The 15,581-nt window shown below is 37.0% G+C and overlaps 1 pseudogene; it reads right to left on the minus strand.

Moving 5' to 3' along the window:
- Positions 1-3,524: 3,524 nt before the first annotated feature.
- On the minus strand, positions 3,525-5,678 carry LOC122137586 (annotated as a pseudogene).
- Positions 5,679-15,581: the final 9,903 nt, after the last annotated feature.

Raw genomic sequence — 15,581 nt, forward strand, 5'->3', positions numbered from 1 at the left:
CATATCTGGAAAGGCACCATCAGTGCTGAAAGGTATATCCAAGTTCTAGAAAAAACTATGCTCCCATCCAGACGTTGTCTCTTTCAGGGAAGACCTTGCATTTTCCAACATGACATGCCAGACCACATACTGCATCAATTACAACATCATGGCTGCGTAGAAGAAGGATCGGGTACTGAAATGGCCAGCCTGCAGTCCAGAATCTTTCACCCATAGAAAACAATTTGGTGCATCATAAAGAGGGAAGATGCGACCAAGAAGACCTAAGACCTAAGTTGAGCAACTAGAAGCCTATATAGACAAGAATGGGACAACAATTCCTATTCCTAAACTTGAGCAACTTGTCTCATCAGTCCCCCAGACGTTTGCAGACTGTTATAAAAAGAAGAGGGGATGCCACACAGTGGTAAACAGGGCCTTGTGCCAACTTTTTTGAGATGTGTTAATGCCATTAAATTTAAAATCAACTTAGTTTTTTCCCTTAAAATGATAATTTTCTCAGTTGCATTCTGTTTTTTATTCACAATTTGTACAGTGGTCCCAACTTTTTGGAATCGGGTTTGTAAATAGCATTTTTAAATGTGTGTTAAAACTAATAATTAAGATGTAAACTGTCACACATGGTACTGTATCCTAAAGTATTTGGCCAGTATCTTTTTTTAAAGGGTAAATAACGGTATAAACGAGCATCCTTTTATTGGTTAACAAGAAACCCTGAACAGTTTTAGTAGCACATTTCAATCAGCCGATTAAGTGTTTTTCCTGTTATCTTCATGTGTTGGAAAGGGGATTTTTTTTTAATAAGACATTAGGCCTAGTCCCCTGACTCAAGATGCACACCATTGACTGTTGTTTCTAAGGCATGTTTATAAACATTACCACTCCCTGCATTAATGTGGAAACCAACTGACCTCTTTCATCAACCCCTTTCAAGATAGAATAGCACTGTTTTCCCCTGCACTAAGTGTTTGGGGGTAGACTAGGACGGATTGCCCTTACCTGAGGAGTTTCTTTGATGACAGCCTTCAAGTAGGGCATCCTTGGTCAGGTGTGTTCTGCGGTCGGCAGCTCTTTATTTCGGACCACACAGTGCGATCTCTATTATAGAGGACGGTTCTGTAATTCTGCATCTCGTGCAAGGTGGTACAAGGTCCATGATAATGTGTTTTTTAGACGTCTTTCAAGGACATAAAAAATAGGCTTATACCATATAATGCATTTCCAGGATTTCAGTGATTGTCATTCATTACAGACACCTGGATTGCGCAAGTGAAATTATGCCCAGGTGAGGGTTCGGGGCTCTCTCAAATCAGCAGCTAATAGTGCAGAAAGACAGGTTTAAGATATCATCCAAGGAATGCTTGTTTAGCAGGTTTATTGACCGTGTGTTGTCTATAATGTGGGACATAATTTAGCTGAAACACACGGAAATCTGATAAACAGCGCCTTGACGGATCCTGAGAGGACCTTGACCAGACATTTACCCCAGAGATTAGGGAAACATAGTACATAATTTAAAGGTTTTTAAAGTCATGGATGGATAAGACCGGCGAGTCGTTCTGTCCATGAAACAATAGTTGGGACACATCGGTCCCTCTGTGTGAACTCACCTTGACCGACAATTGATTAAAAATAAAACATTATAAAACATTTATATATAAAAAATTGTCTTATGCAATCCAACTGTTACTGAATTTTTGATAAATACTGAATATATATCGACACAAGACAGCAGATGCTTTTTGCCATCAGAATTTTAGTAGAAAGAAATTTTGGGTCATGATAATTCTGTGTTTTTAAGAAGGTGCATCCAGTTAAAGGTAGTTCAGCTTTTTTTGAAAACGTGTGAACAAGATCCTATCCTAATGGGAGGTGTCAGGGGGTGTCCCAAACCCTACTCTAGAGGTACTCCTTCAAAGCGAATGTGAGTCACACTTCAGAATCTCTAGATGAGAACATTGTATGTTCCATTATAGAAGATTGTATACTTCATGCAATTCGGAACCTGGGACTGATGGAACAACTAGTTAGTCAGAAAAACCACCAACCAATTAATTTTTTAAAATATGTCATTTTATACATCACTACTTCTTGTGAAAAAAAAGATCGATACTTGGAAGATTTAAACGGTGACAAGACAATGTTTCATAGCACTTGCACTTGTACAAATGCCAATCAAGTTTTTACTTTAAAGTACATTGAACCATTTATCATTTTCATAATCTTTTGTGTTTCGTGCTTTAAAAAAAAAACTTTTGGTGATGACCACCGCAAAGTACTTGATTATAATCTTACTGTAGGTTTTCAGTGATATATTTTTAACATGCACGGTTATTATGCAATGCCTAATTACCAATATATTTAAATACGGACATACAGTTTTTCAAACAGAAATGAGTTTAGTATAATCGCAATATCAAACTTTTGTGCAAGTACACTAACTATATTTAAAAAACAACAGAATTATAAACTTGCATATAAAAATGTACTTATTCTAACCTTAAGTGGTTCAAACAGCACAAATTGGATTTAATATGATATTTGGAACTAGAATACATTTTCACTTAATTTTAGTAAACATGTTAATTAGCTGTCTAATTAACATTCAGTTGGCACATGTTTATTATTTTAAAGTATCTTATTTCTGTAATAATTACTCTATTTAAAAGTATGTTATAGTGTACTGTTCTTTTTTACAAGGAAAGTATCATGTGGGATGCAGCAATATTAACTTTTCTGGTATCATTTAAAAATTTGTTTCACCATTTGTGCCTGTGTTTCTCTGGTGTTCCTTCCTTTCTCAGGAATTTACCTGCTCTCTTGTTTTCGGCAGGTACATTTAGAAAACACCCCATTTTCACAACAGCTGAACCAGTAGTCGCAGGTATATTTTGTTTTTTTTGAACATGATTATTTTCTGTACTAACAGCAAATCACGTTGCTTAATCAGCTTCCTCTCAACTGGTTCCAGATTAAAATAACCACCCGTTCTCACCGTATCCACACCTCCCATCAGAAGTTCCGTCAGGCTGATGTAAATCTCTCCTAAGCTAGAGTTTATTGCTGGACAGCAAGTAGGTGAGATACATTGCCCTCCACCTCCTCTCGCACGCTCTATCTCTGATCATGTATCTCCTCACCTTCTTAAGTCAATCAGACGCCGGGACTGGACAAGAGGTACACAGACAAAAAGAGAAAGGACAATCAGTTATGCTACTGTTTCACAACCACCGATGCACACCATTTAAAAGTCTGCATTCCGATTTTTTTTTTTTTAAGAAATCAATCAGGATTGCAGACTGGGGATCAAAGTCGTGACAGTTAAATTATTTATAAAAATTAACCATGTATATATGAGAAAGTTTCTATATAACACACACAGATAGCGTAAATGTGTATGTATATAAATATATATATATATTTATATATATAATATATATAGTATATATATATATATATAATAGAGCCATATGCTAATGATATATTGTGAGTCCCTAATGCAGGCATGTAAACTTTAGTCATACCTACGTCATACAAGTCATCCCATCCTGGACAAACCGTTTCCAGAACGGGGGGGGGGGAACGATGTGAACGGGGGGTCCACGCGTGGGTGCCAAAAGAACCGTCTCTGGACAATGCCAACATGTCATTAACGGCAGATATGGAACCGGCAGGTTGTCTGTGGTGAATTTCCTCCTGTAAACATCCTAACCGAGTTTCACAACAGGATCGAGAAATTCCTGAACAGCAGGAAAGAAATAAAAATTCTAGAACTTCACAAGAGTATAGTGCTGTTTGTTTAAACATTACTGTTACGCGAAGAGCTCACAGGATATTGTTACCATTATGTATCCATACACACCCTCAAAGCCAAATTTGTAGAGCTCAGAGGCGAGGTCCTTGACGGATGACCTGGTCTGGACTGCGCAGTAGACTGCACGATTTCCACACCGCTGCAGGAGATCAGACAGTCAACCGTCGTGAATTGATGGGCGCATATGCTTTTACTTACTTTCCTTCAGTTACGCATCTTAGTGGTTCAAGAGCACTGCGGGATGCGATACCCCTCAGGACCTGTGCTGAAAAACGAAAAAATAACAATCTATATTGGTGATTATATCAAATATTGGCATTAAGAAATACATTACTATCTAGACGCCTGGGATCATTAAGACATTTTTTTAAAAGTTTTTAAATTGAAGTACTCTCACCAGGGCTGTATTTATTTGATTGTAACACTATACAGTTAAAAAAGGTGAACTTATAAATATTATTACAGTTTTAAAATACCTAGTTTCTATTTTAATGCCTTTACAAATTAGAATTTATGGTGTAATGTTTATGAATTTATGGCAAAGTTTTAATCAGCCAATTGTGATATTGTGTTTTCAAGAAACTTTTGTCCTACTTCATTTTTTTTTTCGTTTTTTTTTTTGTGGAAGTCATGATACATTCTTTAGTATTCTTTGCTCACAAGAAAGTCCAAAAGAAGCGCATTTATTTGAAAAAAAAAAACATTTAACATTATTGAAGGTCTTTACTGTCACTTTTTGATCAATTTAATGACAGTCCTTTAGCTGAATAAAAAAAAAAATATATGCATCAATATGTTCTTGAGATCATTTTGCACACTAGCTGTGTCCTGCTTTTACAGCTGCTATGTAAGCAAGACTTACGGTTTTTCTGTACAGGTACTCATTACTGCCAAAACAAATGAACTGACTACAATAAACACAGAATCACAGTTTTGTTGCTACTTTAGTTCGCTTCTTCACTTACATGTAGGAATAACTGTAATATTTCTCTTAAAATGTGCCCTCACAAATGTCTTGTAGTAAATCCAAGAAGAAGTGTCATCGCAGAAGAAATGGCAGAAGTTTCCTCAGACACCTGTGAACCTCGAGCACAGTGCTTGGTAACGTCAAAACCAAACAGGTTTTGTCCACGTGTAGACGACATAAATGGTGGGGGTGAACTCTTTAAATTAGGATGATACACAACTTTAAATTTCAATAATACTGGACCTTATTTTTTTATTAGTATTGTTGTTAAATAATTATTTTTTTTTTTTTTTTATTACTTCATTAATGACGTCTTTTTTTTTTATTATACTTTTTTTTTTTTTCTGAAATAATAAGAAGAAAGCTAACACAAGGTCCTTCCAAAGAATGGTGGCCCATACACAAAAAATCACGTGGACTGAACCCATGACACGAGTGTAACCGTCTTTGATGTCTATCGGTCACCTTGGGGCTTTCACCTCAGCCTCACACGAGTAAAGATGATCATGTCAATATCGTACAGGTTTAGTGGCTCGGGTGGCACACAAGAGCCTACTTGTATTGCTTGGACGATTTGGTGGACGAGTCATAACAGGCTTATTTTATCACTAGCTTATTATGGTGATCTTGGCATCTTCAAAAGATTGAGAGCTCCGAAAAAATAGTCAAAAGAAAATCAGGTGCTTTGTCCCGTGCTGACTCAGACTGGGTGTGAAGGAGAGCGGTGCTTACTCTACATGAATCCCGCTATGCCTGTCCGCTCATGGCCTCTGTATTTCTGGCTTTCCAGTGCGGCAGATCCTTCCGCACTGGAAACGGCCCTCCTGTCTGAATCACCTGTGCAATCCTTCAAGCCGTCGCCACATTTACCACATCAACGGCCCAGCGAGACGCCATATCGGACATACAGGGCCTATGAATCTCCACCTCAATAGACGTGGATGAAAACATCAATGTTTGTGTATTTGCCAATTTATTTATCATACATAATAGGCCATTTAGCTAATTACATTACAGATAATAAATAGACTTTCCTTCCTAGAGTAACCTAAGGTTAAATATGAGTTGTGTCATTTTGTAAAATGTTTAAATACCATCTCCCATTTTTGTTTAATGAGGTGATTCTAAACTAGGGGCCAGGGTCCTCCAGTGGGCCTCAGCAAACTCCAAAGGAGACCTCAAGATTATTATATTGTTGGTTTGTTGCTCAGGGGTGCCGCTACAGTTTGTGGGCCCCCTGAACAGCATAGCAAACTCCAAAGGAGACCCGTGTCAACAGTGGTAAAAAATAAAAATACAAATTCTGGTCTGGGGGGGTGGTTGGGGGTTACTGCGAGGGTGCAGGTAGGCAGGGGTGTGTTTCCCCCCTCTAACAGGCAGTTAGTTAGTGTGGTGTCTCGTTAGTTGGTGAATGTGCTGATAGATCTGAAGTGAACTAACCCTGAAACATAATCCGGAGCAGGTTATGTCCAGAGATAATGTTGCTATGGCTACTTACATTCCCTGAAAGCTACTTCTGTTTTTGGAACCGAAAGCTGAGTTTATCCGCTTACTTGCCATTACACATACCCTGCTTTGTCACATAACCTTTCTCGAATACCCCCCAGTTTTAGTCTGGGTCTTTTGCAAAGATACAATCAATTAATGTAATGAACAGATATAAACCATATGAACACACACATAAAGCTTCCATGTTTACAATAATGTGATGTTCTCTGTGTGCATGTGTAGATCATGGTTTGAATGAAAAGAACAAACCCTAAATTGAAATCTTTTTATCATCATTTAGCCTAAAACAATTGCAATCTCTTCACAAGACTGGGATTAAACTGCTTTATTCATATGGGCTTATTTTACAACAGACCTTTGTTGTATAATGTTTTAAAATTATCTTGGACATTCAATGGAGGGACAGAAACCTCTCAGGTTTTCATTAAACCAATCTCATGTGGGTTTTTGAAGATTAACCCCAGATGTTCGAAAGGACATGAGGGTGAAGTAAATTCCAGAATTTTCTAATCTAATTACTGAAGGAACGGTCCCTTTAATTAAAGCTTGATTTCTATCATCATAATACAGCACAAACACTCCCCTGTCTTCCACTGGTTGGACGTACAGTTTGGAACACTCTGCTCCTGAAAATAACACCATTTATTCAAACCCGAACTTGACATGTCATTCCCCTCAAACAAACAAAAGCGATGTTATGACAGAACAAGTTTCCTGATTGGCTAAATTGTGTGGGCCGCATATTTTACTTCCATGTTTGCTGTTCACCGGGGCTGGACACACAGAAATAAGTGTGATTTTTTATCTGGCCAGTAGGGTCATTTTATCCAAATGTCGCATTCCGAACAACACTATATTCCAGCAACTTTTACTTTGACCACAATGGTGATTTAGATTCTGTCATCCTAAATGCCTACCACCCTTTGAACACAGGCTACTGGACAAGGTCAGCCCCTACTAATGGTGCTCGGTGTCTGCCCTATATTTCTCCATAAGTATGGCAAGTTAATTTAACCTTTATTCCCAAAAACTTTCTACCAATTTTGTTATAACTACTTTTTTTAATTCCTACCAAGTGTTCATGAGGTGATGTTCTTTACTTTTAGTAGCTATTATAATTTTTACCTTTACTACAGTATAGTCTAGAAAATATAAATACTTTTGTTTATGCCTTTATACCTGCCAGTAACTATAGTTATTAGTATATATCCCTACTTTTTAGGACTAAAATAATAGAAATTAGTAGGAATTTATCAGACAATTGTTTTATACAATTTATAGCTTTTTAATAAGGTGTTTTTGTAGTGACTAGTTATACAAATATATAATAAAAGCACTGTAATTAGTAGTGAGGCAATCGATAAGTAACCATTGGATAGATTGCTAAAGCTAAAAAAGGTCAAAAAAATTTTTTAATATTAACCTCCTCTAAAATCTAATTATAGCCTCAATAAATACTAGTAACCATTGGAATAGATATTAACTAATGCTAATCAATTCAACAGCTTATATTATGGTACTAGTGTGGTGGCAATTTTCCAATTTCATGAACGTAAGACAAGTCTTTTTGTTTGAAGATTATTGCAAGAAAAGGTCTGCACTCTACAGAAACAATAGTCATTCAAGTTGGCTGCAAAGCTTAACAAAAGAAGGAAGCCTTTGACTCCGTATTTATATCCCAATCAAACAAGGAGCCTTCAATCGTCATCTAATCCTACTGCATTTTCAAATATATGCATCAATTTAAAGGCATATAGTTCACCTAAAGATTCAAGAACTAGGAGACTTTTCTTCAGTAGAACACAAACAAGATTTTTAACTCACACCATACCTTTCAGTCAGTCATATCATGGAAAGGAATGGGAATCATGGCTTTGACTTGTCAAAAAACATAAATGCCCAAAAACCAAATTCAAACCTAGCAGCCTATGACAATATATTGATAGTGTAAAGATAGAACGATCGGGTCTCGCAGCAAGAAACTGAACAGTATTTATATTGTATTTAATATCCTTATCTTTACACATCACTGTATCGCCACGGGCCTCAGGGTTTTAATTTGGTTTTGTTTTGTGTATGTTTTTTTGACTCAAAGCCGTGATTCCCATTCACTTCCATTATATGACTGACAGATAAAAGCAATGGTTTGAGTTAAAAAATTTTGTTTGTGTTCTATTGAAGAAACAAAGTCACCTACATCTTGACGCCTGGGGTAAGCAGATAAACATCAAATTCCACTTTTGGGTGAACTATCCCTTAAGGTATCTATGTCCCCTAGAGGTGTTTTTAATGCAAATCAACTTCTAAGAAGCCAGGATGTAGGGTCTCTAAAATAACATTCCTTTTCCCAGGTGTGTTTCACACTTGTCTGCAACATTTTCTGTTGGTCTTTAGCACATCAGAATAATTTTCAATTATACTGATGAAGCATTCAGAAAGTTTAAAGAACTCTGTTTAGTAAAGCAAATAATAATAAAATAATAACATTTCCTCACAACTAGCAAAACTAGAACAATTTACAGAAAGTCGAAATTACAGAATTATGCGCAACAATAAGTACTAGAAAGACTATTGAATAATTAAAAATAATAATACCAAATAGCTACTAGTGAAACTGGAAAAGATACTTAGCTCACATTTATATTATTAACATACATTTAGATATTATGTATTTAAGAACATATTGTACCGCTTCTGTTACTGATTTCCCACATCTCCAGATATCAGCTGTTTATCAGGCAGGATTTCCGAGTCTACGTAGCTTCCATTTTCTTAATGCTTGTTGAACATCATAAAATGTTTCTACTAAATCAGCCTTATATGCACGAGAAGTTAGGCAATGTCTCAACACTTGCTTTGCAGTAGATTCATATACAGGCTATTTATATTTATATGGACATTAATATTTGATGTATTAATGACTGCGTACATCTTAAAACACTCCAAAGAAACATTATTCCTGTTACGCAGTAGTTTGAGTGTACAAACTTGCAAAATTAAAATAATTTATAATAATAGATAAATGTGTCTTCCCTCATTGCATGACTTTATCCGCGTATCCTTTACCGAAGAGCCATACGAGTTGTGTCAGGCTGGGTCCCGGTAATCATCCATGGTTTTATATATTTCCAGTGATCGATGTTGCGCTGTGTAAATCTACATCGCCTGCTTGAGACTTGTGGGGTTCGCGCCATATGAATTCATAAAATGCCGCATATTTTTTGCCAATGTTAGCTGGCGAGACGATCAGCTTTTTTACAAGAGAAAACAACATGATGGGCTGGTGTCTGTCGAATGAGATCTGAAACTGGGGGGGGCGACAGCTACTAAGGTGGTTCTGTGTCAACCCCTGTGCGGATTCATAGTGTCCTCAAAACCTAGTGACTGCCTACATAGACAACATGCCAACGTTTCAAACCAAAACGCCTAAGATGCTCAACAAAGCTATCTAGTAAACGGTTTCACTGGGTTTGAGACGAAGTCCCGGTGTTCTGTCGATTTGTCCTACTCTGTCAGATTTTCCTACCTCCCATTAAAAAATGGGTATTACATCCGACAACGCAGCATCGCCGCTCGATAAAAGTATGTGTTTTAGTAACATCTAACACATACCATAACCCCAAACCACCCTTTAGAGTAATGCATACATTAATTAAATGTGTTATATTCGCGGTTAATCTAGAGGGTACATTTTAACAGGAAACCAACAAAATATGTTTTTTTCTATATAGAAACACAGCCCAGTTGTTTTGACACGTAACTTCAGAAGAAAACACGAGCGCTACTGTTTTAGTCCAACCTGTATGAGTATAAAACTTGAGAACTTTTTTAATTTTCTTACAGCTGAAAAAAAAACCTACTTTTATTCAGAAAAATGTGCAAAAATTGAAAAAAGTTACAGTAAAGACTTCATCCCATTTGCTTTTCAAAAAAATGTTTATTTTTTTTGGGAACTTTCTACCTCAAAAAACCCTAAAAACCTTTGTTCACAGTTTCCAAACATAATATTACCAGCAAAACTTTTTTAAACCATTCAAAAAAAAAAAAAAAATTAATTTTTTAAGACATAAAAACGCGGGTAGGGGATATCTGGGGGATCGGGTTTCCTGAAGACTGGGTAAAAAAATAAAAAAGGGGAAAATTTTTGTCTTTTTTGAACTTAATTTTTTTTTACAAATATTGATAAAATTTAAAATGTCCCTTGGGGGTTTCGGGAAAACATTTTAAAAAAACCCAAAAAATAAAAAAAACTTTTGCATCCCAAATTGGCTACAAGAAAAAAAAATATATAATAATTTAAAATTTAAAAAGGAAATAACCCAGCTATTGCACTCACAGACCCAATTTTCTAGCTGAAAAATATTAAAACAAAAAAATCCCTGACTCTAAAATTAATTTTTAAGCAAAAATATAGCCCCAAAAAGGTGAAATAAATACTTTATTTTTTCCCTTTTCTCCCCTTACCCAAACCCTTTAAAAAGGCCACCGTCATAGACTCTCATGATGTCACCTGAAAATAGGCCGACCCACCCCCTCCCCATCCCCCGACCCCCGGAGCCCCTGGGCCTTTTGAGCCAATCATGCTTAAATTCGGGATTTTAAAAAAAACCCAACAACAAAAAAAAAAAAAAAAAACAGAAAAATAAAAATTATATATAAAAAAATATGTACCACTAAATTATACAGATTTAAATATAAACGGCTTATTGGTCAAAAACCCAAAATTAAATTTTAAAGAAAAACAGGGTTTTTTCCTCTTTCCCAATAACAAAAAGGCCCAAAAAACAGATAAAAGGGTTCTTCCCAGTAAGTGTACGGCCCAAAAAAAAAACTTACATTTCTTTTCCAGGTTCAAATTTTTCTTTTTTTTGTTCTTTTTTTTTTTTTTTTTAGATTTTATATTACTTTTCTAAAACATTTTTTACAAGGCGAAAGGGCCCTAATTGCGCTGGCAAAAATTTCTCCCCTAACCCGGGCCCCCCAGAAAAAAATTCTCTTTGAAACACAGACAGTCAAACAAAAAACTCAAACGATATAACATCACCCCAAACCAAACCCAATTGATTCAGACCCTGGAGTTGCAGCAGTGGCGTGTTCATCACGTGACGACTCCAGCCTGTTTGAGTTATGGCAAACTTTCCTGTAATTACGTTCATAAATAACAATGCATTTCTGCAGCTAGGGAACTCTACTGTTAAACGGAGAGTATTTCAAAGAAGACAATCCAACAATTTATATACATGCAAATAGCTGAATTGATGCCACCTAGTGGTGAAAAAAAAATCTGACCTACTTCCAGTAGGAAGATTCCCTCATTTGCGCCAACAACTACTACAACAAACTCCGGCCAGGATACCAGTCATGTTGGTCAAGTCAGTTTCTTTCTTTGGCATACCAGGTTTTTTTTTTTTCCCCCCCAGCTTTAAACGGTCGGCTCTCATTTTCTAACTCTGAATGTACAAAAACCAGACATCATTTATGTCTGTTTCATTCGCAAGCATGTTCATTTGAGGAACAAGTTGCAGGTATAACAGTGGCAATGAATTGACCACAGACGAGAGCAGACTTTAGATCAGGGAGTGACCATGTACCAACCTAACCAACAAGGCTGGTAACCAGGGGTAACGGGTTTTCATATTCTATCCGCCTTGGAACAGGAAAAACAAGCATTCAGTACTCAAGCAAGTATCGCACGTCACTTACAACACACACACACACACACGACACACACACACACACACACACACACAGAATGACTGACTTAACACTGGCAAAAATATTCAAAATCAGTGTAAAATCATGGTCTCAAAATGTGCAAACATTTCAGCATCAAAAAGAACATTTAACCAGTACATACATACATTACAAACCATACCACTGCCTACTTTTCGTGTAGTATGTCTGTAACATCGTCCCTAACGGAAAGTAATGCTTAAATGAAAATAAATGTGGCTTTAGTTCTTTGAAACTGGCACTTTAAAACTCGACCGACCAGAAATTTGCTATTATACTGGGTGCGGATAAATTCCTTCAAAGACTGGCCACAGCAACTTAGTGTTGGCAACGGCGGGCCCAAATCACATGGCATTAAACAAGATAAGTTCCCGCGGCAAGGGATAAGATCAATCAAAGTGGTCCTGCCCATGGTAAATGACTGAAGGGGGCCCCGACGGAGACTGCTAATACAGTAGGTCTATTGTTGAGCGGGTCTTCCATGACTTCCTCCCAGATATCTGATCCGCGGACAGCTGCATGAAATCATTCCTAAGTAACTCTACCAATGGCGGTAAACTTGCTTAGTCCCAACCGAAAACTGTAAACGTTTGGCTTTGAGTGATCAATACCATCTGAAAACGAGTACCACATGCAGCCTCATTGCTATAGTTACTCTTACTGACAGCAAAAAGCTAGTTTCTCTCATTTTATCACAATCTATCGGCCCGGGGTAGTTCACTCTGCTACAGTTACAGCGTTCACACAGGACGAGTTCTTGCACTGACACAGCTAGACTGATCATATTTGAAAAGAACGGTTATAGATCGTGTTTGTTTGTTCATTGTTTTAATATGAACAATGAGCCGAGGACACATGGGTCAATGATATATAGTAGCATTCATGATTCTTTAAAAAAAGTATGTTTGTTCTCATATGAGCTGGTGTTTAATAACTTAAAAATGGTGTAACCAATAACATTACTTGAGTACAACTGAGTGTACATTTTAATCATTAAAAAAAAAAACATTTAAGTAAAAAAAATACTATATTTTTTATTACATTACATTTTTATTAATTTAATTAAATATAATACGTTTTTTGGGGTACTACTAACACCACATGATATTTTACAACCTAAACTAACCAGTCATAAAAATAGGTACTTTCATAAATTTTCTAATCTTTTTAGAAATGGGTTTGCAGGGGCCCTGTATGAGTATAATTTCCTAGCTTAGAGTGTTTTTTCTTTTGCGACTATCAGCAGATAGTTTAAGGCCAAAAATTTATTAAAAGCAAACAACATAGTTCAAAAGTTACTAAGGCGTTTTGGGTAAAGTTTTTTAATAAAAAAATAATACAAGACTAAAAATAAATAATTTACAAATATGTTTTTTTTATCTTTATCTTCGAATCAAATTATTTTTGTTTTAAGTACTTTATTGAAGCATTTTCTTCATTATTATGATATCAGGACAGTCATTACAACTTTTTTTTTGGCCAGAAAATTATGGCATGCTGTAATTGACCCACATGTGTAAAACAAATCATCAACTCACAGTAGAGAGAAACCACAAGAGCGTGTCCTGTGTGAGCGGCAACACAAGTATGAAGCTTATTCTTATTCTCAGGTCACTATAAGTAAGCCATATGAAATAAGCTGCTTAAATTTGAATTGTGTTTCCATTCAATTTATTAAAATTAACATAAGCATGTGCTAACTCACTAATACCCTACTCCCTCATAATTATGAGAGGAGAAGAATAAATAACTTTCCTAATTAAGAAGCGGCAGACCTGTGACACAAGGAATGGAAGAAAACAAACCTAATGGATTAAGTACGGGTGCGAGGGTAACCCCAAAAGGTAGCGTTAATCACCTAGATCTGAAGGCAGGCACTACAGCACTATGGGTGGGAAGTCTCTGAAGAAGCGCTCACTAAAATACTCAGAGCGGTCACTAGCGAATCAGTGTGTTAACCAAGTTTCTTGACAAAGAGTGAACCGGTGAAACGTCCCTGTCCCCAATGCACCGTGGGATAGCAGGTTAATTTAGAGGCAAACCGTTAGTACTGTCAAGTGCTGAGGATTGTTAGGATTTGTGGAAATTCTACCTATCTGAAAGCTATATAATACATTATAGCGAAGAATACTTCTGATGAATTGGACTCAGACGTCTGTTATGGAAAATATCACAGAACGGATCCCAGGTTGTGTATCTGTTACTAGAAAGTGCACTTACAGTGTCACACTTTCATATTGATAGCATTCCCATTCTATAGTCAACTCTAGGGTCCTTTGCACACTGAGTCTGAAAATTTCACAACGTTAAAAAAATAAATACGACCTCACGTTATATCAATCACGTTTCCACACTGCCCTACGAAACGATCGTCCATCCTAAAAAACAACAATAAATTTCCGCTCAGGTTCGATTTTCGGCGTTGTCGCACATGCGTAGCAAGCAGTTTGATAGGACAGGATGACGAATACAAAAAAACGCATATGAAAAAATTTCCGGACTCTATGTGCAAGGACTCTCTATGTTCTTTGAGATTTATACTGGAATCAGAGTGATTCTTACTGTAAAATAGTCCAGGCACTAAACCCTGCATGTGTGGTTTCTGGGTTTTTTTTTTTTTTTTTTTCTCGCTTTGGTGAATGAGTGTTTTCCAACCTGCCTACCTGATCAGTTGAAGTGTACGGCACTGTGTTAGAGAAAGCACAGGGGAACCTTCCCGAGATCAGTTTGCCAGCAGAGGGACCAAAGGGGAAAGGCAGAGGCTGTTTATGCTGATCTAGAAACAGTATGAAGAGCCGAACTGTCCTAAATAATTCCAGACAGAAAGACTTGTGAGTAGCTGTGCATTAAACTTATAAAATTCTAGAAAAAAAGATCAATGATCGAGACAGAGCAGCATACAAAAAAAGAGGAAGGAGACGTCATAAAAAGGCACACAGTAAAAACTGAAACCAAGCAGAAAACAGGTACAAGATCCTGACGAATTCTAGAGCTAGAAAGAGCGAATACACTCCGTTATGTGGTTGCGATCAGAAGGTGAGAGAGAGTTCAGCAAACGCAAATGTTTGTACAGCATAGTGAGTAAATATTCTACAGTGAGATCTTCCATCACAGTTCATGTACTTGTGTGTGTATGTTCTAGGAGGACTGTGCAAGAAAATGAGAACTTTAGAAGCCATGACAGCCGCCTGGAGAGTCCCATGCATCCTGTCATCTATTCTGTTCTGTTTCATTTTTTTCTTTTACCCTTTAGCAGCGCTTGGTGTACCGCCTTGTCTGGGGTTACATTCCAAGATCTTCGGCATCTAGAAACCCAACCTGACTCTCCCCAGAGCAAATACTCTCCACAATTTTGGGTGTATCAAACATTAAACATTAGAAAAAAGCCTTAAAAGACAACATCCTCAAGTTTTTTTGGTGTGCCGATATCTGTTTAGTCGTTAGGGGTACTTACCCCTGATGACATAAGGTGCAATGTTTTCATATGGAATCCAAGCTGCGTCCAAATCAACCCTCCTGCTCCAGCAGAGGTGTAGATCAGGCCACTGACCCTCTTCA

This window comes from Cyprinus carpio, chromosome B6, assembly GCF_018340385.1.
Source record: "Cyprinus carpio isolate SPL01 chromosome B6, ASM1834038v1, whole genome shotgun sequence".
Lineage (NCBI taxonomy): Eukaryota > Metazoa > Chordata > Actinopteri > Cypriniformes > Cyprinidae > Cyprinus > Cyprinus carpio.